The sequence below is a fragment of the Siphateles boraxobius genome, unplaced genomic scaffold (assembly GCF_051911475.1).
Source record: "Siphateles boraxobius isolate OS27281-9 unplaced genomic scaffold, OSU_SipBor_1 16, whole genome shotgun sequence".
Lineage (NCBI taxonomy): Eukaryota > Metazoa > Chordata > Actinopteri > Cypriniformes > Leuciscidae > Siphateles > Siphateles boraxobius.
In genome coordinates, this window is record NW_027508766.1 from 20,449,327 (window position 1) to 20,465,610 (window position 16,284).

Consider the following 16,284-nt stretch of genomic DNA (forward strand, 5'->3'; position numbering starts at 1 on the left):
TATGTCGCCGCCATTGCCGCACAGCATGACTTTGTTGAAGGTAAGTCTTTGGGGAGGCACGACCTGATCGTCAGGTTCCTGAGAGGAGCGAGGAGACTAAATCCTCCTTGCCCTCCTCTCGTTCCCTCTTGGGACCTCGCAGTGGTGCTAACTGCCCTGCGGAGTGCTCCCTTTGAGCCTCTGCAATCAGTGGAGCTTAAGTTCCTGTCAATGAAGACAGCGCTCCTGGCTGCACTGGCCTCCATCAAGCGGGTAGGGAACCTGCACGTATTCTCCGTTGACGAAGCGTGCCTGTAATTCGGGCCGGCTTACTCTCACGTGATCCTGAGACCCCGGCCTGGATATGTGCCCAAGGTTCCTACCACTCCCTTCGGGGACCAGGTGGTGAACCTGCAAGCGCTGCCCCTGGAGGAGGCAGACACAGCCATGGCACTGCTCTGTCCAGTACGCGCCCTCCGCGCCTATGTAGACAGAACGCAGTGTTTCAGGACCTCAGACCAGCTCTTTGTCTGTTATGGTGGGAAGCTGATGGGAAAAGCTCTCTCAAAGCAAAGGTTGTCTCACTGTTGTACATTGCTTTGGCTTACCAGCAGCAAGGTCGACCGTGCCCCCTTGGTGTGACTACCCACTCCACCCGGAGTGTGGCGTCCTCTTGGGCTCTAGCGCATGGCGCCTCGCTAACAGACATCTGCAGAGCAGCAGGCTGGGCGACACCGAACACATTCGCCAGATTCTACAATCTCCGAGTTCAGCCGGTGTCCTTTCATGTACTCGCTTCAACCAGCTTGTACTGGACCCGCTCAGGTGTCTTCGCTTGCTCGCCATTCCACTCCACGGACTGGATACGTGCGATATTCCCCTCAGGTGAGCTTCTCCGAAAGCCCTGAGTTCCTCCAGCACTGCTGACGTCGGCGCCAGTGTCTGTTGCAATGCGCGTCGGCTAGGTGCCTCCCGTGTCTATGGTCCCTCCCCTGAGCAACCCCCACATGTGTATTTCCACTGTAAGCCTCTCTGAGCATGTGTCTTTCCCTTGGCAAGCCCCCTTGCCACCCCTGGGGTTGAAATATTCCACCTCCGGCTGGACACCCCAGTGTTCTCCATATGCATCCTTCGGGTCATATGTGTATTCTCTAAGTCCCCCCCTCTGGGTTGGCATTAATTGCATATTCCCCTAAACCTTGGGATGTGCCCCCAGTGTACCTTGGTATTCCTGTGCTAAATAGGAGTCCTTCGTCCGTGCCAGTCTCACGACAGGGATCACAGATTTAAGCAGGGCACTGGAAGACAGCCGAGAAGGTGGCGTGATTAGACTGGTAACCCCATTCGTCGTCATCCGACGTAACTCGGAGTGACAACGAAAGGGAACGTCTCGGTTACGTATGTAACCCTCGTTCCCTGAGTAGGGAACGGAGACGTTACGTCTACCTGCCACTTTCCACTGTACCGCGGGGATCGCCTGAAGCTCAGTCTTGGCTCCTCAGCGAAGAAACATATCTGCATGTTGCCAGCCTCTTCCTTTTACACCCACGAGGTAGGGCGGAGATACGCAATGCAAATTCCGCAGACCCATGGCATTTCTTTGCCATTGGCTCGTTTTTAATACTCTAAGTCGATAGGCTTTCTAAGCGAAACCCCATTCGTCGTCATCCGACGTAACGTCTCCGTTCCCTACTCAGGGAACGAGGGTTACATACGTAACCGCGACGTTACACATAAATCACATAACAGTTCAAGCTTTTACTTATACCAATCCAAATGACAAATGTGTGCCATCTTTTTTTACTATCAGTTAACGTTAGAAATATGTGCTTTGTTTTACCTTCTTTTCGATTGACATATCCAACCGAACAACAAACATTCCATTGATGTATGTGAAAAGGGGATGTGCACTCGACAAGCTTGCGTGTCTGTGCCACTCAATCAACTCCGCTTTTCTCTTATCAATTTCATGCTCAGCAGCTATATATGCGTAAATATTTAATTTGTTTAACATTCTATTAATTCTATACATTTTCTTCATAGATATCTTTCTCTGATATTTGATTCTGCTCTCTGTTTGCTCTGTTGTGTGTGTTTCTTTGTCACAAGCACTGTACACGCTGCCTGGTAACAGAGTACGGGTACACAAGCGCAGTGTCCAATGAAATCAAATGAAATCAAATTTATATTTAAAATCAACCTTGGTAGGCCAAAGTGCTGTCTGTACATCAAAGAAAAACAGGAAGAAAAAATGGATAAAAACATTTAAATAAAGATGAAGACCATCAACACAGTAGAGCTACAAAGAATTGAAAGCATAAGAGTAAAGATGATTTTTAAGCATGGATTAAAATTCAGTTAATGTAGAAGCAGTTCTAACATGTAGTGGCAGGTTAATCCACAACTTAGGGCCAGCCACTGCAAAAGCTCGATCACCTCGGCATTGTCAGCGAGATCGAGGATCAGACAGAAGATGTTGCTCTCTAGACCGAAGCGATCTGGGTGGATTGTGAGGTACGATAAAGTTAGAAATAATTTGGGGGCTTGATTACAACGGGCTTTCTAGGTGAAAGTTAAGATTTTAAAGTCAATTCGATATCAGACTGGCAGCCGGTGTAGAGAGCGCAGAGTTGGGGTAATATGATCACGTTTACGGCTGCCGGTTAGCAATTGGGCAGCCGTGTTTTGGACCATCTGAATCAGAGAAATTGCAGACTGAGGGAGCCCGACATATAGTGAGTTGCAGTAGTCCAATCTTGTGGAAATGAAAGCATGAATGACTGTCTCAAAGCTGTCTCTACTTAAAAATGTTTTAACTTTGGCTAGTCGGCGAAGATGATAAAAACTAGCGCTAACTGTGCTAATTTGTTTGTTTAATTTAAGACTGCTGTCAAGATAAAACCCCAATTTTTTAAGTTGGTTGTAAGGTGTGGTGTGAGGGTCCCTAGGTCGGTACAATTAACGTTAGAGAGCTCATTTGGACCTAATAGAATGATTTGGGTTTTATCATCGTTCAATAGCATGAAATTATTTGTAAACCACAGTTTTAGTTCATGAAGACATGCATCTAATCACTCAAGTGCTTGGCTGTCTTTGTGTTTTATTGGTATATAGATTTGGGTGTCATCCGCGTAGCAGTGGTAAGACACACCAAATCTATTCATGATAGTCCCCAGGGGTAACATGTACAAAGAGAATAATAGAGGTGCCAGATCCGATCCCTGGGGCACACCACAGGTAAGATGGGTCGCTGAGGATGTTTGAGTGCCTATATTAACTGAAAAACTTCTGTTAGATAACTGCATCCATAGTTGGTACTAACGCATTTGATACATTATAAGATATTTTTTTACCTGTGTGACTGAACTCATATTCCCAGTAAACCTAAAGCTGACTGGTTGATCAGTCAACAGCTGGATGGAGCAACCAATGAGATGACACGTAAATGCACTGCAATGCTGCTAAAGAAAAAGGTACACCTCCATAGTATGAAACCAATTCTTACTACTTACTACTAATTATAAAAATTACAGTAGAGTTAAGGCTTAAAAAAAAAAAAATCACCTGTGTCAGATTGGAGCTTTTGACATGTTTGGAGAAAACTTGGTTTTCACAAGTTGTACTGGTTTCATTCTGGCTCAGAGAAGAAGAAGAAGAAGAAGAAGAAGAAGAAGAAGAAGAAGAAGAAGAAGAAGAAGAAGAAGAAGAAGAAGAGGAAGAAGAAGAAATTACAGTGAGGAACTTTAGTAGGTGTTTTTACGAGACTTTCAAAACACACATCACAGGCGGGCAGATGACTTCATCTAGAAGGGTGTTTGTAAGGCTTTGTTTTCTTTCCCATCATGGCTTCAAATCACATCTCATGATGTTTGTGGTTGGTCATGAAAGTATAGTAAAAGTAAAACCATCTAACCCTTCGTTTGAACAATAGTTGAGCAAAAACATTTTATTGGGTGGTTATCTTTAAAGTTAAATCTTTAAATATTAAAGACTATTGTTTTCTCAAAAAAACATGTGTTATAAGAGTAGGTTGTGATTTGCTGTTTGCTGGGATGCACAAGGACGTTTACACTCCAAATGAGATGCATGAATTACCATGTGCGTCCCTGAACTCCTGAAGGTAACCCGAGTCTTGATGGAAACACAATGCAATGAGTCTGTATTTCGGGCTGTGCACTTGTGATCAGATCAGCGGAGGCAGATTTTAAATTGAGTCAAATGTACTGTATGTACTGTATTTGAGCCTGTCACTCACTATTTCAGGAAAAGACACACTCCATATGACATCTAACGTAATCTCCACTGGAAACAAAAAGGAAATATTCACAGGTACAAACAATTTTCCAATGTTCTCCACCTAGTGTTATTTTTTTGAAAAAGAAGAGAGAAAAAGGTTATGGATTATGAAAAGTCCAGAACTGGTTGTAAGGAAACATTTAAAATAATTGAGCTCAGATTTAGTTAACATGAAACAATATTTGCAACCCTTTTTATTTTCACAGAGTGGAACTTGAATTGATGTTACAGTGAATTTGCAGTGCATTGTGAAGGAACACCCCCAGCAATCACCGAGTACGGTGACACACTACAACATACCTACAACATACTAATACAATATCTAAATGATGTTGTGGCTTTGATTAACATTATTTGTTCTGCCTACATGGCCTGGTAATGTCAGATAAACAGAAACCATCTTATTGCTTTTGGATAAAAGATTAAAAAGAGAAGCATTGGTTTCTTTGGCATAATGTGCAGAAATGAGTCCTGCACAATGAGACTAAAAAGGGCCAATGTTATGTCCACTTTAAAAAAAGCGCATGATGTGTAATTAGCTTTACCGTATATACATGATCAAGTTGTGCTCGGTCAGGATATCTGACAAACCGAGTTGACTCTCCACTGAAACATCAAATAAGTGACATATTAGTGAGTAATATATACTGAACTCTATAAAGTGAGAAAAGAAAGTTGACACTTACTCATTTAAGACAACATTAACAGGAAGTTTAACCAAAACGGATGTAGTAGCGTGATTATCTTGGGTTGTGTCATTGTTCTCATTCTTACTGTTATGGGAAGGAAAATTTGAGGTTAGTTCTAAAAAAGCACCCTAATGATGCAGCATCTTTTTGATGTAGGTAATTAACGGTGAAGTGTGTAATCTTTCAGTGTTAAAAGACATTCTAAACTCTGCAGTGCTATCAAAAAACAGCAACAGTCCCACACAAATAATTGCATTAGTTGAGCCAGTGTTGATGTGTTTGTCAGACCAATGATGGGGAAAGCATTTTAAAATCAAACATCATTATTTACCTGACGCAGTGCAACATCTCATTCGCATAGAGTTGATCAGGTTGTTGATTGTTGCCTGTGAAATGTTGGTCCACTCACACAATAGCTGTGTGAAGTTGCTGGATATTGGCAGGATCTGGAACACGCTGTCGTATATGCCGATCCAGAGCATCCCAAACATGCTCAATGGGTGACATGTCTGGTGAGTATGCTGCCATGCAAGAACTGGGATGTTTTCAGCTTCCAGGAATTGTGTACAGATCCTTGCAACATGGGGCTGTGCATTATCATGCTGCAACATGATGTGATGGTCGTGGATTAATGGCACAACAATGGGCCTCAGGATCTCTTCACGGTATCTCTGTGCATTCAAAATGCCATCAATAAAATGCACCTGTGTTCATTGTTCATAACATACGCCTGTCCATACCATAACCCCACCGCCACCATGGCCACTTGATCCACAACGTTGGCAAACCGCTCACCCACACGATGCCATACACGCTGTCTGCCATCTGCCCTGTACAGTGAAAACCGGGATTCATCCGTGAAGAGAACACCTCTCCAAAGTGCCGGACGCCATTGAATGTGAGCATTTGCCCACTCAAGCCAGTTCCGACGACGAACTGCAGATAAGCTTCCCTGAGACAGTTTCTGACAGTTTGTGCAGAAATTCTTTGGTTATGGAAAATCTATTGTTTCACCATCTGTGGCTGGTCTCAGGACGATCTTGGAGGTGAAGATGCTGGATGTGGAAGTCCTGGGCTGGTGTGGTTACACGTGGTCTGCGGTTGTGAGGCCGGTTGGATGTACTGCCAAATTCTCTGAAACGCCTTTTGAGACGGCTTATGGTAGAGAAATGAACATTCAATTCACAGGCTCTGGTGGACATTCCTGCAGTCAGCATGCCAATGCCACGCTCCCTCAACACTTGTGACATCTGTAGCATTGTGCTGTAGGATAAAACTGCACATTTTAGAGTGGCATTTTATTGTGGCCACCCTAAGGCACACATGTGCAATAATCATGCTGTCTAATCAGCATCTTGATATGCCACACCTGTGAGGTGGATGGATTATCTCGGCAAAGGAGAAGTGCTCACTAACACAGATTTAAACAGATTTGTGAACAATATTTCAGAGAAATAGGCTTTTTGTGTACATAGAAAAAGTGCTCTGTTTTTTATGTCCATGCATCATTGCAAGTCCTGATAGCCTGTCATTTCCCATGCTCGATTGTATCCAAGCTTTCAGATGTCTCAATGCAGAGAATGACCTCTCACATGAACAGGTGGTCACAGGTAGTGTAAGGAAGATGGAGAGGATACAGTGGATGTTGGGGTAGTATTGTATGTCTATGCGATCCATTGTTTCTTTTGCTGTTGATGTCAGCACTGTTTTAATTGGTTCTTTACCTTCCATCTCTGAATCTCCTGGTCAATGGAGTCTGGCTGAGGGTGCTCTCCTCTGTACCATGATACCATCATTTCTTGCTTTTCTTTTGTGAGTTTGGACAAAGCTGAAGGTATTAGGTATGCAGCAAGCATAGCTGGCTCAGAGTTTTCCACAAACCTCGTGTTTAGTTGGTTTGTCATATGGTCAATAAAGGAGTAGAATAGATTGAGTTTGTAATGTTCTTCTATTGACTGTGAGGGGTTGTCCCTATTTTGCTGCCTATTGTTTACATGATTTTTTTACTGGAACCACATCAGTGGTGCTGGCCATTTCTGTTGACTTTTCGTAAATTTCATGGAAGCCCTTCTCATTTCTTAGTGTAGAAATGACCTGAGCCACCTCTCTGGCCTCTTTGTAGGCAGCCATCAGGTCCATATTTGTTGATTGTAACTCCTCAGTCAGTGGTTGGATGTAGCCTAGAATTTTGTTTGTTGTGACAGCAGTGACAATTGTGTCAAACGACTCTATACTGTGTCGTAGGTTGCTAGCCCTTTTGGAGTTTGATGATGTTTCTGATTCTATCTCTATGGGGGCAGAATGGGCTGCATTGAAGGGATCCAGAAAAGCACCTACTATCTTCCCTCTGAAGTTCCAGCGTGTGTTGGACATGATTGGGATGCCTATTTTTCTTATGTCACTTGCCTGTGTGTCCTTGCTTCCTTGTGGTTGCTCTTGTAACATGTTCTACCTAACAGCAGATGCAAAGAAAAATACTGCAACATTCTCAATGATAGCCATGGTGTTCCTTATGAGAGGGATGTCAGAACATCCATGGACTAGCAGAAGGTTGAGTGCATGGCTTCGGCAATGTGTCAATAGTGCCCGTGGTTGAAGCTCTTTAGGGTTCTTCGTACCAAATGGTCCCGAAGAATTTAAATAAAATAATGTGTAAAATCATAGCTTCATCGGAATGGTCCGAAATTTGGTGACTTTGTTGGTACTTGGTATATGAACACCCCAAAAAATTGGGGACAGGATTTGAATAGTCTAAGTGGTTGTAAAATTTCGGGTCCATTGTTATCGTTGATGTAGCGAATGCAGACAGACAGTTGTACGGTCCCGCTCACATCCATCTTTTCATCAGCAAGGACTGTGAAAAACCTGTTTTTTTTAATTTTCTTAATTATGTCCTCCTGAATCTCAGCTTTACAGCATGCTATTAATTCGTTTTGAATTCTTGTATTTGGCATTTTTTGGTGCCGTCTCAAGATGATATTTCAGTGTGGTGTTGAATGAAGATTTCCATGTCAGAATATTATTAAAGTTGCCATCTTCACTTTCTCCTGTCCAGTTACCAGCAGTGCTACATTTCTCTTTGACAAATTGATTATAATATCTAGAATGGAAAGGAAAGCTTTGCGATTTACTCTAACCTTCTCTGCATATGCATTGCTTAGAACAGAATTAATGCTTTTCTGTTGCCCTTGTGAAACTGACAGAAAATTCTCAGCAAACTCAGAAGCCTTTAGGTGCCCTGGACTAGAACTGTGGTTAGAAATGATTCCCGCTTCTCTCTGATAGCATTTTTCCAGTCATGAAATCCTTCATGTATGAAAATCATTTTTGTTGTTTTTTGCTAAATTACATAAAATAGCACACATGGTGGAATCATCTGAAACTGAATATCTTATCCAAGGATATTTCTCCTCCCACTTCATAATATAACGTAATTGCTTTTCACCAAACTTTGTTTTAGGGTAATTATGGTTATGTTTGAACCACTTCTTCTTTAGAAGGCAGCTCTTCATCTGTGTGCAGTGCTGACATCAGCAATTTGGCACTCCAAAGGTAGTCAACCAGTCCAGCCGACACAAAAAGGCAATTTCTGGGACCAGTACCTAAACCGGAGCCTAAAAAGAGGCCACTCCTCCGGGAGGGTTCTGGGGAACAGCCCAATTTTGTAGTGTTGTCTGGCGGTTGACATCTTGGCTTTGCCGAGTTGTGTTTAAAGTCACAAAGGCTGTTTGGGAGGGCGCAACGCGACACAGAGTAACGGAGGGCCGAGGACACCGCGGTTGAGTGTTTGGGAAGCCCCAGGGAGGTTGACCATGCCACTGGTTCTCACCAGAGTGGATTCAATTCACCGCAGATAAACTAAATTGAATAAAAACACATTCCACCTACTAGAGCCGCAAAATACTAGATATCTCCCGGATATTTTAAGTGTTTGGCCCATCTCTTCTCCAAGCCACACTTTCTTAGGGTGCTATCTCGACAACCCCACTCACCCGTAGGCCCTATCTTAAACCCTATCAGCGGTAGTCGGCTTAGGCCTCCTTATTCTCCCTAACACTTCCTGTGTTAGTATTTATTCCAGTTAATTTCAGACCTATTCATTTTCATTGTTTCCTTTCACTCTGATCTCTTCTATCTCTGTGTTCTGTTGTGATTTGTTTCTTTCATTTCACTTAGAGACAGTAACCTGTGAGAGCCACCAAGGAAGCTAAATAATAGAATAGAGTGACAATTACGCAGCCGGTGTCATCACGTGACCCGCTAGGCTACTGCCTGTCAAATCTCTAGTTCGGGTCCTTCGTCGACCCAAATCAATTGGCTTCGCTAACTGTTTACATCAGTTAGCCCCAAAATTCTCATGAACGGCATAGCCCGTATGAGAATAGCTTGTTAAGCTTAGAAGGGACTTGCATTGGTCTCTTTGTTTGTGTATGTTGTGTTCCTCTCGCCCACAGTGAGCCAGTATGTTCCTGTCCTACAGTCATGGTCGAGAGCCATGACGACCCCCTTCCTGCCCAAGGACGCCAGTGACCTGCAGCATCTGAGCCAAACGCAGCTGGACACCGCGCTGGGCAAGCTGATAGCCCTGGATCCAACCCTGAGCTACAACTACAAAGACTGGGCCAGAATCGTCGGAGGCATCGCACACAACCTCGTCCCCCATGCAAGGCTCAGCGAACGGAGTAACATCGACCTGGAGCAACAAGCAGCAGCGCTTCTGCTTCAAGCGGAGGAGGCACGGAAGGACCAGGCCCGAACCCAGAGTCGCCTTGATCAGCTCCTCCTCGAGACCCAGAACCAGCGCGAGAAAGAGGACGACACAGATCCAGAGCTACAGAAAGAAGTAGAAAGACTTCAATATGCCCTGCAAGATCTTCGCCTCGACACAGACTACCGAGAACAGTTGGAAAGAGAAGCCAGAGTGGAACTCGAGGCAAAACTCCAACAAAATGACGCCCTCCTAGAGAGAGCAGAGACTGAACTCAAAGAAAGTGGCATTAAAGCCAGTGCCTGCGAAGAACACTTGCAAGCGGCCCGAGCTAAAATCCATGAGCTTACTCAGCAGAGACACGATCTAAAAAAACGAACTTGACATTGTTCACAGAGAACTGAAGCACTCTTATAGACTGCAGAATGACCGGGAAGGGGAAACTCCTGATCACCGACTGCAGGACCTACACCCATCAAGCGCATGTTCGACTCATCCAGCCCCACAAGCCCTACAGAGCACACTACCCCAGCACCGTAGCCCAATACGGCTGGGCAAGTGCCCGATGGACAGAGGACTCCCTCTCTCACGCCAAGGCCAAGGTCGAACACATGTCCAACCAACTTGGGAAAGTGACTGTTACACAATCAGGACTCTTAAGCACTAACTAACACTCAAAACGGTTCCTGGGAGCGTTGCTCGGAGCCGTAGCTGCCGCCAGAACTCTGTTCGACACTGGTATGCCAAGTGTCCACACAGCAAACATAGCCACTGTGAAACAGCATGTGGTTGAAATTCAGACTGAACTTTCACAGCTAAAAGAGCAACTCACCACGCAGAGTGCATCTTTGCAAACCATCGGCAAGACATTGAGAGGAACGTGGTCATTCTCAACACTCACAGCATCCTGCTGAATCAGACCATGAACTGCATGAAACCGCTGTTTACTGTCTTCCAGAATGACTTTGCCCAAACTCAGCTGGTTACAGCCCTGATAACAGACATGCTTTGGGAGGTTAACTCCTCAAAGACAGCCCAGCCACAGGTAGAATTCCAACGTACTTGAAACCCTTAAGCCTTGTGCTAACTATGCTGGTTTCCGCCATCACCAGGCCAACTGATCCTCTACAAATACACCTGGCCTACTCTCTGGGTAGCGCCATCCTACTCTACGTCGATCACGAGCAGAGGGAAGTGGATGTGCTCTTGAACCAATCCATCAGCGAGTCAAACAAAGTCTACAGACTTAAAGACATTGCCAATGTCAGGTTTTTGAAAAGCAACTACCACATCAAGACACACATTCCAGATGTGGTGGCCTACCACAAAAGCGACACACAGCTGCACCTGGCCCCAAACCTGCACACGTGTACCTCACCAAAGACATTCACTATCTCTGCCCTAGCAAACCCTTCCTCAGAGACTACACTGAAGGTACCTGCGGGTTGCAACCCCTGGTCAGCGACACACGCTGCCCTGCCAAAGCTAAGCCTCGAGCAAAAGTCACAGAGACGCAAGCAGAGATTGTAGGTGACAGGTGGCTCGTTAACACACCTGTGCGTACAGCTACTCTCACTTACGACCAGCATGACACAACCAGCCGTGTCAACATGCTCAACCACAGTACGTGGATTCAAGCCCCGAAAGGTGCCATATTCCACCTGAATGATCTGGCATTGTACCATCTTCCGAGCAAAGAGTACCAGACAGCACTGGAACTCCCATCCTTCAAGAACTACAACTTCACCTTAGATCCAGAACTGGAACTCTGGATCTAGGAAAGGGGGTCCCAATTCATTGACATTGCTCCGGTCAACACAGCCATCCAAGCACTGTCTCGACTGCCCGTTCTGAACACTTCATCTGCGGTCCTAGCCTGGACCTCAGCCGACATTGTGCTGTGCTCTACAGTTAATCAGCCACACTCTGACACTATGAGTGGCATTCATTCTGTACAGAAGACTCCACCAGATGCGACACAGCCGAACTCACGAAAGCCGTGCCTGAAGGTCTCAGACGGAATCCCCGGAAAGGGGGTGCCAAGTCAGAGACCACGCCAAACCTCATCGAGCTGAATCCTCAGCTTTAAGATCCACCTGCCATCCTACCATCAGGTTCCACCTGCTACCCTACTACCATGGTCCACCTGCTACATGACCATCAGGATTCACCTGCCAGTCGGCCATTGTGATGATTGTCGTCCGATGATGTTCACACAGGGACTTCATCCGACGAAAAGGGGGAATATGTAGCGACTGACCGAATCCTGTTTTCCTTTCACTACTAAACAAATATGAACACATATATGTTTAATTCACAAAACCTTGAATCATGTGAAATGCGGCCCCAATGTCTGCCAGCAGGTCATTGATTAACTCCATTTATGACGCATTGCGCAATCAAGAAACAGGTCCCCGTTGTTCTCGAAACCCTCACGAGGTACACACCACGGATGGACAGATGCTGAAAATAAGGATATCCACACATACCCGCACACAAACGTCCTTTGTGTGCAACTTAGGATAGGAATGTCCTTAATGTATATAACACAGAATTGTATCTAACCTTCCTGTATGCATGCATATCTAATTAGTTTTGTCTTATTCTATAGATGTAATTGGAGACTGGTCTGTAACTTCAAATCTTAAGTGTATTTCTAAAGAAAGATTACCTAACAGGATCATCTTCTGTAACTCTCCCTCTTGCTAGGTCATAAAACTTTATGACCCCCAAAAGGAATTCCAAGGGAATCACAGCTCCCACTTGAATTCTGGTAAAGAAAGAGGAAAGGACTCTGCAATCTTATATTTTCTATAAGTATAACCACTTAAGAAAGGTATAAACATGAATTTGATCTTTCCTAGGTCATGGTAGCCGGTATTATGGCTTTATAGTCGTGTGAGTGAACATTAAATGTGTGTAATTCTGCATATGAATGTAACTTTATGTTTCTTCTACTCTTTCCGGCCATTCTTGGTACCTGTTTGACCGTCTTGTTTTGACTAAACCAGTCATACATAGGATATTACAGTAAAATGTATTGTTCTGTGTGTACAATCTTTCTGGCTAGAAATGACAACATTTTATAGCATCATCAATTATCCTGACAAGACAAAGAAGAACTTTTCCCGCTCGAGATGCTCTAAGATGATTGGTTCACATACGCGAAGCAGGTTGTGAACCCCTCCTCTCTATAAGAAACTGACACAGAAGTTTCTCAAAAAGAGCACTTTCCCTGTGAGAGGTTTCCGGTCCCATGGCTCCTTAGGGAGCATTACACCGCGTTTCTTTTCTTTTCCTTTCTTTACTAAGTTTTATTTTCATTCTTCGCCTCTCCCTCCCGAGGGAGATGAACTCTGAACTATTTCCTTGGTAACTTCACGTTCGGTGAACCTTTAAAACTTCCCGCGAGTCTGCTCGCCCCGGAAGACAGGAGAGAACAAGCCTATAGCGCCGAAGGACAAACACGCACACGACTCTGCGCTCTTCAGCTCACACAAAGAGAACCATATACGCAAGTATAGGTTTTTGATTTGATTTGATTTGATTGATGTGATTTCTTGTTGCCTCTCTAAGGGTTATTGTCTGTGATTTTTGCCATGCTGCGATCACCCCGGTGATCTCTCTCATCCTGACCGTTAGTTTCACTTTCTCATCCTCTATCTCTCTCTCTCTCTCTCTCTCTCTCTATATATATATATATATATATTTCACTCTCTCTCTCTCTCACTCAATCTCTCTCTCTCTCACTCCCGTTGTTATTCGTTTGTCTTGTTAGTTTTACTGTTTATTGTACATACATGTATCCTGGGTTTAAATGTAGAATTCTGTATCCGTAGTTTCATTTTATTAAAACCATTATATTCTTGATTGCTAATTGTCTAAAGTGCTCATTTTTACAAAGTCAATGAAGTGTTCGACCCTTTAGCTACAAAGCTTTACAATTCGTTACTATTTCAGTAACCTAAATTTTATAATAACAAGAAGGTGATTTTTCATGGCCAGAAAATAGCTTTTTTGGAATTATAAGAAAGAGATACTTTTTGTTGAAAATTGATAAGTTAATCTTACGGCCGTTTGCTGGACAAACAGATTGTTAGTAACTAAATTAATTCCATTTAAGGTTATCTCATATAATCGATCTGTAATAAGACTATTGATATATTAATGACGAACCATAACCCATTATGGTGATCATTCATATATACAATCGATCTATTTTCAGCTTCGATAATTTAACTGTAATATGCAATATATTAATCATTCATGATTAATTATTAAAATTCCCTATATATAATTTGAGCTAATTTAATGTAAGACTCATTGTCGCTACATCTGTTAGCTGTTTATTTTTAAATTTGGCTGGATCAAATTTATGTAGAAATGTGCCTTTTTGACTGCCATCGGCTCTCTCCCCTCTCATCTCTCTCTCCTCTCCTCCTGTCACTTTTCCAGCCTGGTCTCCACTAGCATTGTTCATGTATAACATGCCTAGACAAGTTGAATTCTGAATTCTGAACTGCTCGCATGCTCTGTTGACAAAATTTGGGCACAAAGGTCTCAGGTGTGATCAGCTGTCTGCTTTTACTTGATTGCTCCTGTCTGCTGCCTTGCTGCCTTGCTGCTGGTTTGTGTCTGTAGCTTTGTATATCTTTCTGTTTTGAATCATTATTTAATACCATTCCCTGTTGTTTATACTGCTAAATACAACTTACTCAACATCACATATTAACCTGACATCGCTAGCTTCAATCTAAATCGTTGCTAGCACAACAAGATACTAATTCTCTAGCCTGTTAGCGTGCCATCCGTGCACTCTTTATCTATTTATTTAGCTTGCGCGCTCGCGCCTTTTACAAATCCATCAAAGCTGTGGTAAGTAGAATCAGTCAACAAACACGGTAAGTCATGTCATCGTCTCTTATTGTGACTTGCACTTCATGTAACATGTATAGTATAGCCTTCTCCGTCTGCACAGGATTTACATGTGATAAATGCAGGGAGATAGTCAGGCTGACGGAGAAGATTTCAGAACTAGATACATGCATCCAAACTTTAATTGAGGTTAATTGTAAGAGTGCAAGGGCTTTAGATACTGCTTTGGATGCGACTAGCTTAGAGAACACTATACATTGTTCGGTTCTGGCTGAAGTAGAGCCCGTGCAGCAGGGCAATTGGGTGAAGGTGAGGCGCTGTAGTCGCGAGACAAAGCACAGCTCTTCTGTTCTGATTACAACATCAAACAGATTCTCCCCACTCAGCGAAACACCCACTGAGAATCCTGTTGAATGTGCCCTAGTTATTGGCGATTCTATTACACGGACCGCGAGAATAGACACCAGCCACCATAGGCACATGTTTGCAGGGAGCCAGAGCATCCAACAACAAAGCAAATTTAAAAGTGCTGGCTAATGCTAATCGTAAATTCTCTAAGATTAATATTCACGTCAGCACTAATGATGTTCGATTTCGCCAGTCGGAGATCACTAAAATGAATGTTAAAGAGGTGTGTGAACTCGCAAGTGCAATGTCAGGCACTGTAATTTGCTCTGGCCCCCTTCCTGTTCGAAGGAGTGATGAGATAGCAGATTGTCATCACTCAATGGCTGGCTGTCTAAGTGGTAACCGCAAAATAATATCGGGTTTATAGACAATTGGAAAAGTTTTTGGGCCAGACCTGACCTGTTGAAAAGAGATGGTATTCATCCCTCCTGGGATGGTGCTGCTCTTCTCTCTAGTAATATGGCACACAGTCTTAGAGCTCAAACATGACAATCTGGGGCTCGGGTCAGGAAGCAGACAAACTGGCTAAACCGACCATCTGCCAGCTGTCTCATGTCACCAAGGTCAGATAAATCCCATCACATAGAGGCTCTTTCACCTAGATATCATCATATAGAGACTGTGTCTTTTCCCCGAATTAGGAAATACAAAAAACTTCCAAACCCATCTAAGGGTAAACATTTAATTCATGTTCAACAAATAAAAATAAGAAATAATACAAATGAACAAATGATAAAACTTGGGTTGCTGAATATTCGATTCCTTACTTCAAAAGCACTTATTGTTAATGATATGACTACAGACTATAACCTATATGTGCTGCGTATGACAGAAACCTGGCTAAAACCAAAAAATTACATTACTTTAAATGAGTGAACACCGCAAGATTACTGTTATAAACATGAACATCGTCTGAAAGGCAAAGGAGGAGGTGTTGCTGTAATTTATAGTAATATTTTCAAAATTACTAAGAAGTCTAGTATGAAAAATAATTATTTTGAAGTGTTGGTGCTTAATGTAACAATATATAGTCAAATGATAAATCACGTTTAAGATTTGTGCTATCTACTGTATGCAGGCCACCAGGGCACCATACAGACTTTATCAAAGAATTTGCTGACTTTCTATCAGAGTACTGGCTGCAGATAAAATCCTAATTGTTGGTGATTTTAATATACATGTAGATAATGAAAAAGATGCATTGGGATTGGCATTTAAAGACATTCTTAACTCTATTGGAGTTAGACAACATGTCAGGAGCTACTCATTGTCGTAATCATACTCTAGATCTAATATTATCACATGGAATCAATGTTGATGCTGTTGAAA

General features: G+C 43.3%; 1 long non-coding RNA gene across 2 annotated transcripts in view; it reads right to left on the minus strand.

Moving 5' to 3' along the window:
- Nucleotides 1-5,767, minus strand: part of LOC143739417 (uncharacterized) — a 65,618-nt gene extending 59,851 nt beyond the window's left edge. The window contains exons 1-5 of one of the 2 annotated variants that reach the window (XR_013204191.1): nucleotides 4,962-5,767; nucleotides 4,821-4,881; nucleotides 4,235-4,336; nucleotides 3,544-3,612; nucleotides 3,333-3,437 (exon numbers count right to left, since the gene is read on the minus strand). This is a non-coding gene — a long non-coding RNA (uncharacterized LOC143739417). Of the gene's footprint in view, nucleotides 1-3,332; nucleotides 3,441-3,543; nucleotides 3,613-4,234; nucleotides 4,337-4,820; nucleotides 4,882-4,961 lie in introns of both variants that reach the window. The other variant, XR_013204190.1, reaches the window with a different exon arrangement.
- Nucleotides 5,768-16,284: the final 10,517 nt, after the last annotated feature.